We start from the raw sequence: 22,729 nt of genomic DNA, 5'->3' as shown, positions 1-22,729 counted from the left end.
GGCAGCAGCCCGGTGCTCCCCGGCCACGGGCGGAGCGCGCAGCGGTGCGCGCAGCAGCGCGGTGCTCCCCGGCCCCGGGCAGTGCGCGCAGCAGCCCGGTGCTCCCCGGCCCCGGGCGATGCGCGCAGCGGTGCGGGCAGCAGCGCGGTGCTCCCTGCCCCGGGCGGTGCGGGGCTCGGAGAGCGGCTGCAGCGGGAGAGGGAGGGTTATCACCGCGGGGGCACAAAGCACAATTAAGCAAAAAACCCCACCTGGGCGGGGGGGGAGAAAGGGCAGGGGAGAGGGAGTGCTTTATGGCGAAAGCTGAGCTCTGTGGCTTGGATTACAGAGGGGCAGAGATAAGGGGAGCAGCAGCGCTTCGCTGGAGGCAGAGCGCTCGCCAAGTCAGCCTCTAGCGTTCACGCTCCGGGCCAGAGAAGCGGAGAAGGGGGAGAAAACAAGAGAAGGCGAGGAGGAGGAGGAGGAGGAGGAGGGAGGGGGGGTCCTTGTGCGCTTAGGGGTAGGGGCGAGCTCCGGCGGTGTGCGGCGGTGGGTAGCCCTGGCCGGGCGGTGTGAGCTCTCTCTCTCTCTCTCTCTCACACACTCACACACAGAGGCCGGCAGGCAGGGGCGGGCAGCCCCCCGGGAGCAGCCGGAGGAGGCGCCTCGGTCCCCCCGGCGGGGAGGGGGCACGGCGGGGCCGGGGAGGGACTCGCGGGAGCTGCCGGCGCGGCGCGGTGCGGTGCGGGGAGGATGCCTTCACCTGTGTCTCTTCATCAGTGAGCGAGGAGAGGAGAGGAGAGACGGTCGGGTCTGGAGAACTACCTCTGGATGGTTTAAAGGAAGGGAGGAAAAAAAAAAAAAAAACTCCGCAATCCTCTGCTCCCCACAGGCTGAGCACCATAAGGGACTGCTATATTTGAGGCTGTCAGGAGGATGGTCGGGAGAGACTGAGAGTCAGGGCGAGGGAGAGACTGTGCCACAGCAGCGGTAAGTGCCTTTGCCATTCCCCTAGCCGGGCACTGATTTCCCTGATTAGACTTTTGAGTCCGTGCAGATTATTTGTTGTAATATCCATCGCAGCGTCTCTGTGAGAAGCCTGCTGCGAAGCCAGCAATGGTGAGAGATCCCATCTTTCGGTTCCAGCTGCAGGTTTATATGTCTCGATTTTTTTCTTGGTTTTGAGTCTTATATTGAAACTGTTGCCATCACAGAAGAGAGAAGTTGGAGCAGAAATTGTTGTGATCTGTTATATGCCTCCTGCCAATTAACTAGCCAGCAAACTATTGCTGTGAATGAGTTGTGAAGAGAGATGTGAAGCTCTTAGAAAGAACAAATATATACTCTAGAGGAAGAATGTCTTTTCTTAATGTGCTAATTTTTTTTATGTTTGAGAGAGCTAACAAGCTAATGCTTGAGGGGGAAGTAGAAAATAATCTAATGTATTGACTTTATAGGGATGCACTAGAAGTTGTGTTGTTGTGAAGTTCAGAATGGTACTTGGCTTTAGGATAAACAATTATCTCCTGAATTAGAAAAGTACTATGTCTGGACTGTGTTCCTGCAGCTGACAGGCAAAGAAGTAAATGGAATTACATAAAGATGCACTGATTTTCCCCTCTGAAGTGAATACAGGGAGTAAGAAGACTATGTGGACTGTTTCTGAGCTGGCTAGAAGATGAACTGAGAATTATTCCTGGAACATAGAGTATGGTATTGTGTCTCCAAGATTTTTATCTCAGAAAAAATCAGCATCCATTAAGCTAGCTATACTTATTGAGATGTTTAGTTTCATACCTCCTGAGCACAGAAACTTCCTAAAGCATAAGTTATACAATAAGATAGTGTAATGTGACTACCTAAAACTAAAGTTTTCTCTTTGTTGTAACATTTCAGGAATTTACCATAAAATTTTGGCAAAGGTTGTTCACTTTTTTTCTTTAAAAAGTAATATTTTCCTTGAATGACATGTTTTCAGTGATATTTTAAATGAATGCCAAGATCTTTTAAAATAAGAGTTACAGTTTTCCCCTAGTCTTTGGTGAGCTTTGGATCAAACCCTAAAGTTTGAAATGACAGATAAATTACATGCTGACTGATAGACAAAAGCTAAGGGGAATTCCTAACAATTAAAATTTGGATGACATTTTCCAATTAGTAGAAGTGCAATTAATTATTATTGAGTTATATAGTAGAACTCCTTTAGAAGTACTTTAAGACAATCAATATTAGCGCAAAATCAGTTCATCATGATTAATATTATTACAGTGAATACCAAAGGAGTAAGCAATAATTGGGCTATTATTTTAAAGTGTTATCAAAACGTCTATTGGAATTTGTAAATATATTCCTTTCAGTAAATTGTCTTTAATTATTACATCATTTATCTGCAAAGTTTAAAAAAAAAAAAACAAACTTTCAATATCTATCCTGGAATTTGGAAAAAAGTTGTTTCCTAGTGTGAGGTGTACTAAAAGGAAGGCAGAAATTGAGATGTGAACTATGGTAATTAAAGAATATTTCACATACCGTGGCCCTCTGTGGCAATATAACTTTAACTATGTGAATGATTAAGAAATGTGATTACGAGGGCAAAGCCTTAGAAGACTACAACTATAAAGAAAGGGAGGCTGAAGCGTTAAGCTTTAATAAACTTGAAAACTGTTAAATAATTTTAAAAAGTGGCCTAATCAACATACAATTCTTTTATGCCAGAGCAAATGTCCCTGCAAAAACTCAGAGCTAGCAATATGTGACATAAAAGTATGAAGATAGCTACGGATGATCTGGAGAGTAAGAGTGTAGATTTCAGTTTTGTAGTTCAACATGAAGCTGAAGGTCATATTTTGAATTCTAGGTTAAACTGTCAGGGGAAGGGATTTTTAATTTCATTCTGTAACCAGGGCAGATGTACTAAGAATGAAAATAGAAAATGCAAAAAATCTGACTTACTGAATTATAGCTGTGAATTTGGAAGAAAGTAACTTTGAAAACAGATCTTTGAGGAAAAAATATCCTAGCAGCTAGCATAAAAGCGGATGATTAAAAACTGCTGTTAGGAAATATTAAGGGCAACTTAAAGAAATACATAACTCAGAGAACTCTCAGCGCAGATTCAATATAGGAAGGTCACGACTAGCAAATTTGCTCAAATTCCCTGAATAAGTTGCTGACGTGGTAGACTATTGGGGAATCAGTGGTATGATTTATGGGGGTTTCAGAAAATGTCCAGTTCTGTGCTCTACGAAATATTGATTTGGAAAGTAAATTTTGGAAGGAGTACTGGAAGGGATTCAAACCTAACAAGGGGCCAGAGGGTGTCAGTAAAGGTAAAGAACTCCGGATGAAAGGAGGAGGTGTTCTAAGTGACAGTCTGAGGTCCATTTTTCTGCTTGTTGTGCAGCTGGTGCGTGCAAAAAGAGTACATCTGATTCTCTAGCAATATAGAAAGATCTGTTCCTTTGAACAGATTCAACACACAAAAAGTTTTCTGGCTAGGTTAAATCTAGGAATATTTATTTTAAGTAATTAATGAAAGTCTACTAAAGGCATCATGGAAAAGTGTCTGTTAAGAATATACATGGCAAAAGGCTGGAATTGAGCCAGCTGAGGTGACTGGTTCAGTGACTTTGCAAAAAATAGTTCTTCTAAATGTTTTTATCTTTCTGCATGCAGCCTGCAACACAGATTTTGGTTCTTCTGAATTCACTGCATAATTTGCCACTCTTGCTCTCCTCCTTCTGTATGTTCCTGCTAACAGCTTGTGTGTTGCACTTTCTTTCAGTTTCAGAACCACCTCAATCATTTAAACAATTTCTCATACCCTAAAATACCAAACTAAAATCTGCCATGGTCTACACTGTGGTCTTAGTTCCTGAGAATGAATGTCAAATACACATTTGTCATCTAATAGTATATTGGTAGGTGTTTCACAAGTTTTTTTTTTTTTTTTCCTTTCTTTCTACACATGCTTTTTTTCAGGGTCTGTTCTGCTCTGTGTTATCAACTTCTTAGCACTTCACAAGGGAAAAATATTCTGGTCGGAAGTGACGGAGTCCCTGCAGAGTTTTAGTTTCTGAGCAATTCTGATCAATAATATCACATTAGAGGCCGGTATCTTTTTAAAACATTATGAAATTCTTAAAAATTTGTAATCTAAATGCATTCTGATACTATTCAAATTTAAGATTTGAAACCCACATAATATGTGAGTATATATGTATATCTGCATGTGTTTATGCACATACATATACATATGTATTAGGGTAATGATTCCGTGTCTTTGCAAGCTGGGAGGGAAGTAGCAATAAAACATTTTCTTGTTAGTGGAAGGAAATGTAATTTTTTTTTTAATAAATTTCCTAGATGATTTATGAAAATATCCCAAAGTATATGAATCATTACAAACTGTGATCTTTGCTCATATGCTGCTTTCAAAAACGGAGTTCGGAATGATTTCGCACTGTACTTTCTAAAAGCTACAAATCAGGTTTTAGGAGTTGCAACTCGATGTAAAACATGGGAATTAGGTGATTCTGTATGCTGTAGGTATGATAAAATATTAGGCTTACCAACCATGTTATAGCTGATGTTCTTGAGCATGCATGCCCAAACTTATTCTGCACAGGCACCCACCAAGACTAGCTTGCAAGCTTGTGGAGTCTGGAGTCTGCCATGAAAACGAGAGGGTAGTGCATGCTTTCAAGTAGTAGTTATCAACACCCTACTTCACTTCTTTATGTCTCCTTCAGGACCAAACTTACACATCAGTTTTTGGAAAAAATGATCACTCTTCTCCATGCCCATGCCTTGAAATAGAAAACAGATCAAACTCTTTCCATTTCTCAGAAACTTCTTGGAGTTTTATTTTTTCAGGATGCTCTTAAAGGTTTTATTGTAGATGGTTTTAAACCATGGTGATAGCTATGGAGAACCTTCTTCTACTTAAAGTAAAAGGAGATAAACATTGAAGGTAGTTTATTATAGTTACTGAGACAAGAGTAAAGGGTGACAACCTTCCACTTAGCATACAAGAAGAGGGTCTTCAACCTACTTGTGAGTGAGAAATGCTCAAAGTTGTTTGTATCCAGAAGTTTTCAGATTTACTATGTGTCCAGGGGGATTCCTAGCCTGCAAGTCATTTTGATGAAGGCTGTGTGTACAGCTTTGTAATTCATGTAGACAGCTCACCCTTTTAGGTGTTTCCCCTTAGTAAATAGCATCAGTTGCAAGAATACATGAAACCCATATTATCTTTATTGATTTTATTCATTAAGTGCATGAGGGACATTGCCCTGCAGATGTAGCATTCCTGGTTACTACCTATTTTCCACAGCAATATATTTGACCAAGACAGCTAGATTCGACCAGTTCGACTACTTAATTTGATAACTAGACAGATGGACAGATGAATGAAAAGAGTTTGTTCACAAGCATTGGAAGATGCTGATCTAACAGCATTACCTCCTCATAATATTATTTTGAGAAGACATTCAAACACTATGCTTGAAGAATTGTAATTCTTGCTTAGGCATGAAAGCAGGGGTATCTAGAAGATGTGTTTGTTGCAGTAATCTGTCCTCCAGAATGTACTCTCAGCTGTGTAGTAAATTGGCAAGGATATTAGTGGAAGGTTACTTTTTTGAAAAAGTGATCAACTATCATGTGTTTACATACACATGCATATTCTTTGCTGAGAGACAGCTGATCATGCCCATTAAATTACTCTATAGACTTTTATAGGCTCTTCTCACTCAGATCCAAATCTCCATATAAATGTGAATCTTAATGAATAGAACCATATGAAAACGAGTCAGCAAAGTCACAGTATATATTTCATCCCTTCTTCAGAGGTGGTTCTCACAGAGAACATTTTCCAGAAGTCGAGTGTCTTAGTCAATCAAAAAATGATCCTGAACATACTGGAAAACTTGTAGCATCCAGCACTATTGATAACATGTTTGCATTACTGTGATATAATCATGATTATTCATTTTGTCATTTAATCTTATGATGGCTTGAAGGGGAGCAGATGGACAGTTTCTGAAATGGATGGAACTAGAAAATGCTGAAAATTTTGTTCATATATGGGAATTTCAGTATACCTAGCACACAAAAATATGATTGTACTCGAGACAGGCATATGAGCTTCTGGACATAGAAATAGATTAATATTCTGTTTTGACTATTTTTTCTATGCCTACTAATTTTTATTGCACAGGAATGCACTGCGTAGAATAGCAGAGCCCACTTTCTGGACCAAATTAATCATATTAAATTTCATTTCTAAGGCTGCACGTGTACATTTGCAAGCCTGAAAATTTTCAGGTGAAGTTCTATACCTACTGCTTAAGTTACTTTGATGTCACTGATTGCATATATAAATTGTAGGTTTTACTAGTATAACATAACTTGTAGGTGTATATATATATATTTACATATATTTACAAAAATGCATATATATTTAGAAAAATGCAGATGCCACTTTAAAGTGCACATACCCCAACTGTTGAATTCACATCACAAGTCCATACTAAATAGTATTTAGTTTAGAATTCTGATTGCCATGGAAGATTTGTTGTTTTATTAGCAAGGTCCTCTGACTCCATTATAAACCTTATCATTATCATCATCATCATAGCAACTAGGCACTATAATCATAAATCAAGATTTCATTGTACTAGGAGTTAGAAACACAAAATGATTCCTGAATCAAAGAGCGTATGGCTTAACTCAAGAGCTCTCCCATTTTCCTGTTATCTGTGACCTTTGCACGTACCTATGGGAAGATATCTCAAAGCCATGCTGCCGTGATCGTCTACAGGTTTCAAATTCACTTCCCACACCAGAAGTGTAACAATAATAAAAAAAAAAAAAAAAAAAGATATTGTCTACAACACTGTGACTTGTATAATGATCACATACATATGTTGTAAAGGGCCTTGTGAATTTGTCTAAATACAGTGTGCCAACACTCTAAAACAATTACCTCCGAAATGCATCCTTTTTAGACCTATTTTTTAAAATTAGTCCATTGTTCAGCTTTCAAAAATTGTGTGCGTATCAAACCTTCTTAAAATAAAGTGTGTGGACTTTTTTATGAGATTATATTAGAAGATATGCTCTCCATATCAAAACTTTTTGTTTTTGCCAGGCCGAAAATATATTAATGAATTAGCAAAACCAGGTAATCTACTTACAATGTGACAGTTCTTTCGTTTATTTTTTGACTTTTGCATATCTGAGGTGATACAAACACTTGATTTTTCAGTCTCATGCTTTGCAAGATGCTCAAAAAGTGCTACTGTAGTGTAACATATGCAGTGTCATGTATTATTGCTTACATAAAACTCCGCTCGGGGAATCTGGGAATAAAGTCATGACTTCTCTGATGTCATAACATCTCTTTGAAGTGTATGTGCACAGCTTCTCAACTCAAAAACACTTGTGTAGTATTTCCTCTATCTGTACTTTGGGGATGTATTTGGACTTTGGCCTGAAATAGCTTCAGGCTGAGAAAAACTGACTTACACAACTTTGAGAAGGAGCATACTTGACAACATAGAAAAGGTCAGATAATGAGGGAGGATAATTTATTAACAGGACCATTGGCACATAAAGAGATAATTAAAAAAAATGTATAGCTGGAATGTCTGTAGTCTTGTTTTCTCCCTTGTATATCACAGCTGACTGATTGCTAATGCCTAAGTATTTATTTGCCTTATCAATCACTTTGTGTCTGAGTCATTCACTGATGGGCATAGTCCTCTGTTTGTGGCTTCACAATGCATCTCTGGAGGAAATTGAATGTCGTCAACTATGGATTGAGACGTCACTGAAGGAATCAGGTAGGAGGAGGATGTTTGCACAGGGGGCATATTAATCAACAACACGAGAAAATGTGCAGCTTTCAAGTAGAATCATTTGGTTGAATTTGGGTTAAATTTTTGCATACTTTTTGCAAAGTAGAAACAAGGCAGTTTGACTGACTGATCAAGCCCCGCAATAAGCAAAACCCCTTTTCTAGCAAATAAACAAGAAACGTTGAGCAAGTTAACAAGCATTCAGCACATGAAAGTACTAAAGATTATACCCTTAAAAGACTGTTTACCACCAGCACTCACTTGTTCAGAATTGCTGTTAACTTCATAAATTTTCATTAAATATCCATAAGTTACTATCAAAATTCCTTCTCTACCAGTCTTGCAAGATAGTTCTTCTGAAATAGCATGACTTTAGTTGTAAGGATGATTAATAAAGCAATGTAAAGGAATGTGCTAAGGATTTTTTAAGGCTTACAGAAATAAGATAAAATGATAAAGAATGTGTATATGATTATTTGGGAGTAGCATCTATAAAAAAGAATCAAATATATGAGAAAAATGATATGAACATACTCGGTTATTACTCTGCTTCAACAGAAAATTATTATACATGTTCACTCATGAAATTCTATAACAAATGAAAGCTGATATATGGAAAAGTATGGTCAGTTGAACACTTTATTAATATTTAGTAAAATATTGCCTATTCCAATAATTGTTTGCTAGTTTCATGTGTTATGTAAGATTTCTGAAAAGATAGTAGACAGTTTTGGTGGGGACTGTTTTACAGTGAGAAGCCTGTGGGTTAAGAGGAAGCTCTCCGAAGTAGTAATGGACGCGCTTGCTATTTGCACTCTCTCAGGAGTGTAACTAAGCAGCTTAGCGGATCCCAAGTATTTCTCTAAAAACTACCTGTAGGTGGTATAATAAGATGTAGAATATTTTGTCCGTGGAAAAAAACAGAGTGTAAACAGCCATATGTAAAGCAATGATTTTGAACTGTTAATTATTTTTGTTGCTATTACAGTGTTCTAATGAAATAACAGAAACTGAGTAAAGCAAAATAGAAAGCTTTACCTTTTACTGGGCCTAATCTTGTCTTCTGAAGTGGCTAAGAGAAATTCCATTTGTTAAACTGAAAAGAAAAATTAAACCAAACAAAACCAACTTCCAGGATCAAGCACACTGGGCATAGAATTATTTTGCTGCTTTATACCATCCAACAGATTTTATAACAGATCTCAGACAGAGAAACAAATCTTGTTTCTTTTTTCAAGAAAATAGTCTAAAATTTCAGTCAATAGAAGCTTTGGCAAATTGGAGACAGAAGGCTCTTTCACGTGAGATTTTATTGTTTTGCTTTAATTTTTATTTTGAATTTATTAGGTGCTGCTGTATAAAGATGTGATTGGATTTTGTGATATTAGTTATTTTTTCTCTAATGTAGTCAATTTTATTGCCATTTTCCTTTAATTTCCTCATCACCTGAGATTTTTCCACATATTGGCTGGCATGAAAGTAGTTTTCTTAATTTGTATGCTTGATTTACCTTTTCTGTAATTTGGGTTTTATTGCCAATGTCACACAAAGGAGAAGGAGATAAGGGAAGTATTGAGCACGCAACCCTTCATCACTCTTATTACCAGCCATAAAGGCAACAGATAAATGTATTTGCTAATGCAGAAAAGTCAGAGTCCTTGTGGCTTGAGACACATTAAAGAGGCTCTTGAAGACTGCCGAATTAGACCATGCTGAAGGGAGAAAAAAAAAAGCACTTCCACGTAAAATTCACACTGCATTTAACAAGCTGAAGAGAAAAACACTTATTGCCAAGCTGAAAGCACAGGTCACTACAGCTTGAGTTTAAGAGCCAGGCTTTCCACTGGGAAGCTGTAAACGCAGGTTGGGTAGTACAGAAATGGTGGGGACTGCGCAGCAACATATCCCCCTTCCCTGCTCAACAGCAAGGGAGGGGAGAAGGGGAAAGTCTGCAGAAATTGTTCATCTTCCCTGTCCCGGAACTGCACCTGCAAATGGGCAGTCCCTTCAGTCGGGATACAGAAGGTTGCACTGTCCCAATCTGGGTGTTGCATTACATTTTTTGGGTATCTTGGATGCCTAAATACCATTGGGAATCTGAGGTGTTGTGCCTACCATCATGTCAAGTCTTATGTCTCCTAAAAATGACCTTAATGATCCTTATGAAATATTCTGGGTATAGAGTCATCCTTTTACAGGCATGTTTCTTACCCAGACTATGCATTTAAAGAGTGTGTCCCTAAATATGTCAAAAGCAGGCTGTTGACATTACTTTGTCACTAGCAACTGCTGACTGCGGTTTCCCATTTTGTGAATATCTCTTATACTTCCTCTTGTTCCTTTTCCTCATTGGTGAGGAGATGGTGAATCTTCAGACTCTAGCTTGTTTTTAATGTAATCAGGCTTTTGTGGGTAATTCTAAATTGGAAGGACTTAAAACCACCTGGAGCCAAATTCTGTGCTGGCATAAGAAGGTACAGCAACACTAAATTCAGTGGAGTTCGGTCTGCTTATTTTAGTGTGGCTCCTCCACCTTGAATTTACCTGTTACTGTCAACCCTTACTTCCCTATGAAGCATGTTTTGCCAGGGACGTTGACTGAGGAATTCTAGACTGGATTTTGAATCTGCCACCAAATGAATTCTAGCTATGCTGACAGCCAGGAGAGCTGCACAAAATTACCCATTTTTGTTCTGTAAGTGTCCATCTGCAGCAGTGATGATTTTCTGCCTAAATATTTTATTCTTCTATGAATGTGCAAAAATGTGGATTTTTTTCCCCTGCTGGTTCTGCTGACAAGCAGAACTTTTTCATACAGCTTTGTAATTAGGCTCCAGAGTCCTGCAGAGACACACAGCAGAGTGGTAGGCTTTATATTCTGCAACACTCACAAGTTGCAGTTTACAGACGTACCCTTCCATCTGTCCCACCTCTTTGCGTATTGTAACTAGTCTCTTCCATTCCTTTTTGGATCAGTCCCCTTGGTATAACAAAAATTCTCATTTTGAGTGGTTTCAGTCCTAAATTGCAAATCAGCACTCAACTACCATGTGAAAGTTTTTGATAAATGAAGCAGAGTTCCAAGTTTGCATTGAAAAACCCAGGTCAGGTATCTTGCATTGCTTCCAGTTGTGCAGCAAAACTATCAGATTCTGTATCAAAACGTATAACTCTCAGTTATCTTTTGCACAGTTCTTTTCAGCATGAATGTGAAGTTTTTGCAGTGGTTTTCATCACTATATTGTCTTCCTGATCACAAAGGCCAGTGAAAAGTATTTATAGGATATCCCTATAGGAAATATAGGTACAGGCAGAAGGAAGTAGATCCCTAATAGAAGTTGTATGTGGATTATTACATGCTGCTATTGCACGAGCTGTGGGAAACCTTGCATTTTCCTTTAAGATAACCTTCAAGCTAATCAATTTTTAATATTTTATTTTAGACATAGTGCCTCTTTGCCACTTCACTCCACTGACACTTGTGATAACCTCAAACAACACGAATTTAGCGACATTAGGTATGCCTTCTAAAGTGGGTTAATCTCTGAGCTTCCGTGGCTAGCAAGCCTCTACTCAGATGATTTGAAAATATTCGTATGATTTGTTTAGCCTCATATTTGCACAAAGATTTTGGGAGAAAAAGCTTTTCATGTTATCACATAGCTAGTGAGAGTTATTGCTTATTCTTTAGCCCAGTTACAGGCAGAGAAGAACATTTCCTGTTCTTAGCTCATTTTTAGAGGTTTAATTAATAATGTAGACAGTTGAGTCTGCCTGCTTTGGCTAAAATAATTAGCACAGAGTAAACAAACACTTTATGTTTCACTTTATGAATGGTATGGTGCCATTTTAAATATTTAATGTTTTGGTCTGAGTGACCAATCAATTTTTGCAGGGTGCCAGGTTACAGCTACTATCTGGGTAGTAAAGCTGAGCTGTTAGGAAGGTAGGCTCCCTTAACCTCTTCCTAGCTGGAATGGCTCCAGGAGAGGGAAGTGGAAGAAGACTTAAAAAGGGGAAGAAAAAAAGAGTATATGAAAATGTAGGTGCTATCAGAAAAGAAAAGATAAAAAAAAAAAAACAGACAGGAGGGGGAGCTGACAGAAAGCATTTTAATGCAGCTCAGTGACTAACTGATTAGTTATATCTCGGTATCGGGTCCTATAGGAGATAAGTATCTCACAGGCATATACATTTCAAGCGGTAACTTCCTTGTATATTTAAAGCAAAAAGAACTAAGAAATGTCTTTTAGTCAAATTTACCTGCTTTTTATTATAAATATTGATGGTCTGGGAAAGAGAAAACCCAGAATCCTGCACACAGAAGAAAGCTTCTGTGTTGAGTATGGTGAAATAGAAGTGATTGCAATTTGGCTTCAGAAAACACATAGGCATGTTCTGAAAAAATTCACACATGATCTGCATTTAACATACACTGTAACAAACAGCCTTGACTGCAATTAAGTCAATCTTAGTGAAGCCCTAGAGAGCTGTGTTTAAGGAAGGAAAGATATTTATTGCACCTAGTCTTTATTTGATGACATGGAATAGTACTTTTGGAATTATAGCCGTTTTGTATTTTTACAGAAAATATTCAAGCAAATATACTCTTTAACCATAAAAAAAACTCTTTAGTTTTGTGTTTTGTGTTGTAAAAACAGACGCTTCATTCTATCAGATTTTTCTTGTTTTTTTTCAAAATCATGAAAAAATTGCATGTTTGACAAAATATGCCATAAAATAATTTCAAACAAACTGTTTGGTTCAATCAAATATGGTTCACTTGCAACAGCATAAAATACAACATTCTAATTCAGAAAATCACTTTCTAGTTTGTGATTATTTTCTGGAGATTAGATGATGCAATCAGTGATGCCATCCTCCTCGGATCTATGTGAGGATGGCAAATGATACAATTTCCTGGCTAAAGTACCACTCGGAAAAAATTTCCGCAGGATTGGCTCACTGTGTCCACTTCTCTGAATTAGTTGTATTAATGCAGCCTATACTGAGGCTTCTGATTTGCAAAGTTGCAGTTCCGGGCAGTTTTCCCCTGCAACTCTTTTATTAATCGTGATCATACTTATGAAGGAGCCATGTTTGATTTTCATATTCCATACTGAATTTGCAGGCTTGACGGAACAAACACAAAATATGTTTTAACGTGTTGTGCTTGATACAAAAGCTGCTGAGCAATGATTAATATGGAACCCCACTGTGCCATTTGTATTTGGTTATTTTCCAGGGAAGGATCAAACTTCTGTTGCATTTTTTAATATACCCTGCTGCCTTCTGCATTTTAAACAACGTGCTGTAAGTCACTTGTTGTTTGAGTGGGAGAACGTTTGCTGGAAGAGTGCTCTTGAATGACGGGAGGCTCTGTCAGGCAACGATACGGGTCCTGGCGGGTGGGAAACGCAATCCGTCTCATCCCCATGTCAGGGTGCGAGGATTTTCACCTGCCAGTGACAAATGCTGATATGACAGCACTGAAACCCTGGACGGATGTGTCACTGTCACTATGTTTTATTTCTTCTCTTTTGGAAACGATCATCTAAGCACCACAATCATTTGAAATAAAGTAGGTAGTTACAGCATCTTCCGTATGTAATGATTTGGTTTTTCATTTTATAAGAAGCTTTCATGACTGTGCTTGGACTTTTATTTGTTTAGGAAAATGAAAAGAATTACATGAAAAAAGAATGGTTGATTTTGTTAAAATATTTTGTTTCTTTCCCATTTTTTCTTTCTGATATCGAAATATTCTCTTGATGGGCTGAAAATAAAATTCTATTCCTAAGTGGGGTTTTATTAGTAACTGTCACAAAACTGAAAACTCTATTTTTAATCCAGCTGATCTGCTAGCTGCCATTGGTTCTGTGCAACCAGGGACCTCGTTTTCACAATACCCTTTTCTTGCATCTGTAAAAAACTGATTCAAGCATAAGGGAAGGACTCAGTTACCTATACATCTGCCCTTCATGAGTGTTTCTATGTCACAGGAACCCCTAAAACTGGCAGAGTAAGGCAGTTTGAACAAAGCACCTTGTTACCAAGGTAATCAAAAATACGAGCGTTCAGAATAAGCAGATTTCTTGTATGATATTTAATATTCTTAAAATAATATTTAATATTCACTAAAAAAGGCGTAACATTTCTTTGCAACAGACAAGGTGCACATTGTTTGGAGGAGCAACTAGCTGTGTTTGCGTAACTTGAAAAGCCTATACCAGGTTAGGTGTGAACCAGGGAGTGGAGAAAACGATCATTAGGGATCAGTATCCAGGATGGCCAGCCACAGTGCATCTGCTTCCCAAACACTATTCTGAAATGTATGTTTGAGTGAGTAAGGAAGGGTGATTTTTTTTTTTTTTCCACACTTCTCTGAGTAAAATTCAGAAGACTGTGAATGTCACTTCTGATTGCTGGGGTATGTCCCACTCTCCTCAGTAAGGGAGGCTGAGCAACTAGAAAGTACTCGCTTTACAAGCACTCAATCTCAACTGAGATTTTGGTTTGTTTTATTTGTGACCCTTGCTACCAGTGTATACAAATCTGACTTGAACTTTTGATTAATATATATTTTTATTGCACCATTAGGCTTGTCTGGTTTGCTAGTAGAGGAGAAAAATTCACACATATAGTGCTTTTCCGCTCTGCAAATGTGAAGAAACTACTTTGTGTAGACATCCTCAAGGACTTGCATGCTGAAATACATGTACTGAAGTTAGTACTTAGGGGATATTTTTGGCAAAGTTGCAGTAAGTCATGTCAGGGCTCATATTGCCAAGGTGCTGAAGTTTGAGGGGAAGCGTTGGTTTTAGTGGACAGAAAACGCCCCTCTAGCCAGAGACAGAAGGTAGGAGACACCCCAGGGCTTTGGACAGACTTCACACACCTGACTGCTGACACCTCAGCAGTTTACAGCCTGTCTGCTGTGGGGCTGAGTGAATTTACCCCTTGGAACATAAGTTTTATAAGATGAATTCACAGCACAGTAAATAGCGATGATCTTTATTAACCCTCATCTAACTCATTTGCCAAGATAATGAATCTGTATATGCTCAAGGTTTTAAAAGATAGCGTGGTTTGTTGTTGGGTCTAATGGGGAATTTCTTTGTTCAATAACATGAAATTTTGGTTTTCAACTTCATCTTATTTTGTTATGCTCATTTTTTTTTTTGTAAACAGTAGTTTGTTGTCATTTGGTCAAACACACACAGTTTTACTCTGGAAGCTGTTCATCAGAGTGGTGACATCTCATTTTGGGACACGCTTGGAAAACGGATGATGTTTTTGTCGTTGTGCTTTGGCTTGGGAAATGCCATATAGTATATGTGAAAGCTCTGCTCAGTCACAGGAATGGCAGAAGTTTGCCTGAGATCAAATTCGCAAACACTTTACAATGGAAATTAGCTACTTTTCCGTCAACCTTCTTCTACACTGAAATGAGGCCTGCATAAATCAGGCAAAGTTAAAACAAATTAAAGGAAGCACTTCCCCACACAGCGTGAAGTCAGCCTGAGGAATACACTCACATAGTTCACAGATTTGATTTTTAAAAGGGCTGGATAATTTTATGACCAATAATAACATTTTTAGGTACGCATACTCAGTTAGGTATAATTGGATTTCCTGCTTCACAGCATCAGCCGATCGCTGTAGGGTCCAGGAAGGGATTTATACACGTGCATACCCACACAACCCCTCACACCCATGCAAACACCTCCCTGCATGCAGCAATGAATATTTGGTAATGTGTCCTGTAGAATTTTTTTGAATCATTGTGCGTCAATCACTGGCTTTGAATATTTAAGCCCAGCATCTGCATAACAACAAGAGACATGCCATATAACTGCAGTAACTGCAGTGTATGTGGAGCATATGAAAACTGCGAGCACTTTGTCCGTTTTACAAATGTTAGCAAGTCTGGACCCAGCTGCAGGAGGAAGAGAATGTGTCAGAACATCAGCTCTTAATATTCAAAGAGCTTCTGGGAGTATGAAAAATTATACAAGCCTGAGTCAGTACCAGGAAGCCAGATGTTGGCATCAAAACACAGTCACTAAAAAGTGATTGCTAGCTTAGTCAATACATCCTTCACTCTCCTATCATGGTCATTTCAGAAATCAACACGGGGGGAAAAAATGAAAAAAGAAAGGGAGACCACTGTATGGCTGCTACTTTTTAAATATTTGCCTTATTAGTGAAAATATAGGTAAAAATTAGGTGTGAATTTGAAAATTCAGAGGATAATTACTGCATAAAAAATCCAGGCTATGGGTATGAAGAAGTAGCACACTGGGCCTCTTCATTTTGTTTTCTCCCTAGCGTGGTGTATCTTGCCGACACTGGAACCTGAACCTATGGAAGAATGGAGTAATTAATGAATCCAGTAAAGATATCGTAGCTCAATATCAGCACTTTGAACTACCAGGATAGAATCTAGGAACCGACATTAGCACTTAGACTCACCCTGAAGAGAAAGAGGAGAGTTAGGCACCGGTAAGAAGCCGACTGAAATTTGTGCATTCAGCATGCCTGTATCTAGACCACACCAAAGGCAAGCAATGATGGCAGGGGCAAGCCTTAAATCTAGCAGGGGGTTCTATTAAAATGCGAAGGGAGGAGTTTCACTACTGAAGTATGCCAGTGGTTAGACGAGCTCCCCAAGTCAGAGCCATGGGTTCAGTTTCTTGAGGAGTCAGTGGGGACGCAACGCACAGGTATGCGAGCTTGGCATGGTTAGTGCTCGCTGTGCAGAAAGGAATTAAATGTTCATTGCAGAAAGGAGACAGAGTGCACGCTGGAGGAAGCATCGATGCTGCTAATAATTGAATCACCGAGAAGGAGTCCTCAATTCTGCTGCCAGGACGACATCTGCTAAGTATAAAATAATGAAACAGCCAGCAGAGGATCCAAACGCTCCATCCCGAACAAGGGCCTTAAGTCTCTGTGGTCTTGCCCTATTTGATTCGGTTTGCCTTCAGTTCCTGCTACATTCACTTCAGAACTAATAAGGGAAAACGTGAAAAATTGCAGTTCTGTCCTCTAACAAACTTAGCCTCTTGCAGATCACTTAGTCCCTTGCCAGCCAGTCTACGCTCTGTTGTAAAATGTGGTTGCAGGTAACACAGCCAAAACTAGGAAACTACAGCAAAAAAACTTCCCTGTTAAGTGACCATATATCTCCCTTATATAGTGGGTAATTTATTCAGAATTACATGCTAAACACAAACTGAATCAGGAATTTCAAATTGATAAAGTATACATTATCTTGCTTAACAATATTACAGCAGCTATAAATTATTATTAACTGGATCATGCAGGTGATATTTAAATAGGCTGAGGATCAGAAGAAGGCAGAAGAAATATAATTATGGAAGCGCCAAAGAGAATTTTACATTGATGAAAAACAGCACTGATAGACTTGACATCAGGAATTATTTGACTCTACATGATGAAACTATTAAAAGTATGTTAAATGGAAAGAAGTAGGTCAGCCTATTATTCAGCAAGAGAATATAAAGTAAAACTGGGGGAGGAGGAGAGAGGAAAAGAGAGGAGAGGAAGGGAAAAGGAAAAAAAAAAGAAAAAAGGAGAAAAAAAATCTGTATAATTTTCTCAGGGCAAGATTCTGACTAATCATGTTGAGGGTATTGGGGGATCAAAGAAAAAGCCCTCCATTTCCCATGATCTGTGAAAGGAATGATAAAATTTGTCACTGTGTGGATATATTTCCTCAAAGAGCACAAGTAACCTCAAGGAGCATGGAGAGAGGAAAATTGTAGCCAGAGCGCCATGCTGCCTGAATACTATCTTTTTAACCTAGCTGGCCAAGATGGTGAGATAATAGTTGCCCCCTTTCTTACCTGCCCCTAGGCAGCTATGAAAAGACTACTAGGAGATAAAATAATTAGCGGAGATGAATGGGAGAGTAAAAAGTTGAGCATCTAATAGTCACTAGTGATCCAAATCTAAAACTTCCTGTGGCTCAGGTGAATCCAAATAGGATGATTTGCATTTCAGTTAAATTTCAAAAATGCAATTTTGAAAAAAATATGGAAAATGAAAATTTATGTTGTTTTCAAGCTTTAAACTTCTTCTGAGGAGAGAATTTAATCAAATTTAACCTTATCCTGCAAAAAAAATCTGCTTTTGCTGAACCAACATTTGTTACAAGAAAAATTTCTCAATCAGTGCTCTTTCTGATTCTTCATAGAAAATAATGAAGAGGAACTAGGTTTAACAAAAAATCCCAGAGCTCTGCAGGACCCTTAAAAATTAATTCCAATGTACAGTATGAAAAGAATGTTAGGATAAAACATAGGATAATCCAGGGAAAATTACATGAATAGAGAATTTTTTTTCCAGCATTTAAACAAGAATTAAAGAATTTATCTAGCCAGATATGTTAAATATATTCCTTTCCTAGGGTTTTGCATCTGAAAATATGTTGAGGAAAGACATCTACACACTAAAAACAAAACAAAACAAAACAAAACAAAACAAAACCAGATAGATTGGAGAAATATTAGCAAACTTTTTTTTTTTTCCACACAAGAAATACAAGGGAAGTGCATATGGTATTTCAGACTACACGGTGCTTAATTCTATGGAATTCTGTTATTCTCTGTAAGCCAGGACTTCATGTATTCTTTGTAGAGAAGTGGGCTTCCAAATTCAGGGCTGTTTTTCCTAAGCTATTTCTAAGTGCTAAAAATAAAGGAAAGTGTCTGGAACCTCAGTGTGAAGATTCAGACAAGCCCATAAGCCTTCCTTTAATTTTTATTTCTCAAAAGAGATTCCACAAATAGGAAAGAGGAAGGAAGGAAAAAAAAATATGGAAAAGGTGACAGCCTAATTGCATTATACTTTTTCAGTTATAGGTATATTCCAGTTCATTCCAACCCAGCTTCTCATTTTGAACACTGTCATCAGGGAAATGGGTTGTATATGTTCTTAGTGGCTATAATCGCAGAGATTTTGTTTTCCATGTGCTGTTGCCAGTGGCCGTTATGTTACGGGAAGGTTCTGCAGTCTGTCGCAGGGCAAAGAGGAGTTGTGCTGTTTTCTGGAGACTTTAAAGAGTGCTTATTTTCCTCTTTAGCTTGCTTTGTTGTTGTTGTAATCTAAAACAAAGGTCAGTTTGAGTAAAAATATAAGTTTGTTCTTTGTGAATGGAAAGTATAATTAAATTACTGGCGCTTTAAAAGATTGGTTTTAGATCCTGTTAAGCAGATTTTTATTTGTATTGATGAATTCCTTTGACATCTGTTTACTACCTAAAATATTGCTGCTATCATCTAATGACCAGACATTCTGGCTCCATTCACCAGAAGTGTCATTCAATAGCTGTGCTTTAGCACTAAATGTTGCATTACAGAGAATGATGGAGTATTATGAATTTAATAATTTGTAATTAATTTTCTAATGTCAGTATTGAGCATTATGAAGCAGGTGTTCTAGTAAAAATTAAACAGTGCATTATCTACAAAGCAATTGTACTAAAACAATTAGAAATGTGGGTGTCTGAGAGCTTTCAAATTCATGTAGGGACTTCACGCTCTGCAGCATCATTTCTATCATATATGAATGCATGTGCATCTTACTTCATTTCCACACACATGAGAAAGATTTCAACGGCGGATGAGTGCTCCTTAGGTTTTCCATTTAATTTGCAAGCGTTCTAATTTAGTACTCCTCTGCCATTGCTGAATGGGAAGATGTAAGTCAATGCCAGAACTAGGGTCGATATAAATGAACATCAGATCTTGATAGATGCTATATTATTTTTGTGAGCTGCTGAGTATGTTCATTATCCCCTGATTCCACAGTATCTGAATCATACTGTAATTAAAAATTTCAGCTTCTGGATTAAAGAGAAAGGTGCTCAACAGGAGAAACAACAGCAATAAATGAACGTTTTAAAGATGAAATGTGCTGACAGTGTTACCACTAAGGAACGCTTTTCAGTTTGGAGACTTTATTCTTTCTTTGCAGGTGTTGAACAACATGTTTCCCTTAGATCTTTTTTCAGAAATGACTAAACTTTCCTTTCATGGAAGAAGCAGGGAAAATGTTATCAGCTGTACCCTTGAATCAAGACCTCATTTTTGCTAGCTATCCAAAATCTGCACGAGGGTTGTGGAACATGGAGAGAAAAGGAGAGGAACTTGGAGGGGGGAAAGATGGTGATCCAGGTATTTTTAGCCAAATTTCTTTAAGGCTGCCCTCTGAATGCATAAACATGCTGTCAGAGAGCTGTGGGAAAAGGCAAGCAGCCTCAGGAGTGACAGAAGGCCTCTTTGCATATGCCCCTATGTTAGGTAGATGGTTTCTGAGCAGTAGAGAGATTTATAACCCGAGTCTCTATTGAAAAACTTGTAAGGAAGGAAAAAAACCACAGCGTACAGAATCCTTCCAGCAAGCATTCCAGGGGACTCAGCACCCCACCTCATGCAGTTATCATGATGAGGAAAGGACAACACTCAAGGCCATAATATCAATTTATTATAAAATATATAGTAAGATTAAGGTAAATTATATAAATTGGAAGAGGAATTTTGGGAGAAGAGGAAGAGGATTTGTAGATTTAATTGGCTTTAATTGGTATTCCTTTACCATAGCAAAGAAAAGTTCTGGAACACCTAAAGATGTTTGTTGAGAACATTCAGTTAGGTAACTAAGTCCACATTCAGATATGAAATATAAGTGAACTGACTTTCAGAAAGCCTAAGTTACCCACAGTAACTTTGTCTTCCTTCAGTGGCAGTTTGATGTCTTTCTGCCTTATGTTTTAAAGGGGATTTGCTGAGCCAACATTAAGCAATATGTTTCTGAAAATCCTGCTTAATTTATTACATCTTTATTGCCGTATTTAACTTAACCTACAGCATGAGAGAGGATACTGTGTCCCAGCATGTGTCCTTACATCTGTATTGTACTGCTGAAAGTACAGACAGCAAGATAGCGAAAGGAAGATAATGGCCAGTAAAGCTGGCAAGGAGTTGGAAAATATTTACTTAACCAAATTTAGGGGACTGCTGTGGCAGTTTTGACATTTCACGAGAACATTTAAAATAATTTGCAAGGGAATGTGCAGTGTATTCTTGATGTCTTATGTTTATCTACTTTTGTTGTTGTTTTTGTTGGTACATCCCTTTGTATTACAAGACCAGAGTGACTGAAACACTTCATATGCAAATGGTAAACTCTCGCTACCTACCTGTGCTTCGTGGCCATCTCCTGCCCGCTTGTTCACTCTTACCTTTAGAAAGACCTAATTTATGTTAAACAACTAATCTTTTGTTATACAACTAATCAAGAGTGGAGTTCATACTGGTACAGCAGACCAGTGAAAAATCATTGCACAGGTCTCTTCAGACTCTTTTTACCTCCTCTTTAACCTGATTTCCAAGAAAATTTTGCTAATAAAGAAAAATAGATGTGATGGTTTGCTCTAGGGTAACAGTAGTTAAACACTTTGAAGTAATTTTGTGGCCATTCCTTGTATCCTCAAATAGAGGATTTTGTTAATTTCACACAAATTTGTTAATTTTCCATCATTACAGCAGAAACGCTTTAGTACAGTGAGAAGCAAGAAGCTGTGCAGAGCAAGTAGAGATGGAATCTATCAGGTGCTTACTGTGTCACTTGGGAGAGCATGTGAGCCTTAGCCTCACTGTCTGCAAAACAGATAGGGTAGCTATCCATCATTCAACTCCCCAGTGACTACCACTAGAGGAAAATTATACTCGTTTGCATTACTGAGCCTTAGCTGGAAACTACACTCTCTGCATGTTCACAAGTTCACATGTTCAAGTGCAGGTGCAGGCAGTGAGGTCTCCTGCACTCTGAATCGCGTTTGATGCAAAGCCTACTGAGCAGGGCTCAGGGCTTGGTCCAAAGCTCACTGAACTCAGTGAAAGCACTCCTGATGAGTTCATTGGGCTTTAATGCAAGCTATTAATGCTGAATGTTATCAGGCATTACATTCTGAATGTTTTTTAACTAATACTGCTTTCTATTCATGAATTCATGTCAAGCGTAGCTCTGTTTGTTGAGGCAGTGCAGTGGTTTGTGTATAGATCTATTTTATCGAAAGCAGAAGTGTGTTTGACAAAAGAAGAGAATGTTCTTGTTAACATGCTAAACCTTTTTCAATATGTTGTGCACTATATTTGTTTTGTAATTTTATTACAGAGATTTCTGTATTGTCTCTTCAGGGTTGAATTCACTATGAAAAATGGTCTACTAAAAGAATAGGAATAATTTTTTCATTTTTTTTCTGTCCTACTGCATTTGATTTTATATTTAACATTTTCAGGCAAATACTTCTAAACTGTAAATCTTCAAACTGAAATCTGATATATTCTGAGATGTTTGTGGAGAAAGTGTACAGAAAAGGAGACAGAAAGCCAATGTAAGAGTTTCCATCTTACTAAATGAAGTGAAAAGGATTCTATTAGGTTAAAAAATATTTTCTCTAAATTTCATTAATAACTACACAAGGTTTTAAATGTTAGTTAAATGTTAAAGAAAAGAAAACATCACTTTTACCTTTTCAAATAACAGCTCTTGGATCTCAATTTACTTGTCATAAGGAATGCAACTAGAACAGCATTCTATTTCAAATTTGAGGTTTAGATTCTAAAAGGATGTATGTAAGAAGAACATTCATACTTATATATTTATATATTTCCAAACACACACATAATTTGGTTGTTGTTGTTGTTGCCTACAATGTGAGGCCTGAGAATTAGATAGGAACGACGGGGCATACCTATAATTCAGAGGTGCAGTAAAATCTTTTTACAGTAAATACATTTTCAGAATAACTTTCTTCCAGTCTTTCATTTTATCCAAAGGGTTTTGCAGTCAATGCA

At 38.1% G+C, this 22,729-nt stretch overlaps 1 protein-coding gene across 4 annotated transcripts in view; it reads left to right on the top strand.

Moving 5' to 3' along the window:
* The first annotated feature begins 365 nt into the window (after positions 1-365).
* CNTN5 (contactin 5) overlaps positions 366-22,729 on the top strand; it is a 656,947-nt gene continuing 634,583 nt past the window's right edge. Inside the window, exons 1-2 of one of the 4 annotated variants that reach the window (XM_068930406.1) lie at positions 366-446; positions 872-969. The gene's annotated coding sequence lies outside the window, so the exon portion shown is untranslated. Of the gene's footprint in view, positions 447-704; positions 970-22,729 lie in introns of those variants that run through there. The other 3 variants (XM_068930402.1, XM_068930403.1, XM_068930404.1) reach the window with 3 other exon arrangements.

The sequence above is a fragment of the Struthio camelus genome, chromosome 1 (genome assembly GCF_040807025.1).
Source record: "Struthio camelus isolate bStrCam1 chromosome 1, bStrCam1.hap1, whole genome shotgun sequence".
NCBI classification, from domain to species: Eukaryota; Metazoa; Chordata; class Aves; order Struthioniformes; family Struthionidae; genus Struthio; species Struthio camelus.
This window is presented reverse-complemented; position numbering and strand designations above follow the sequence as displayed.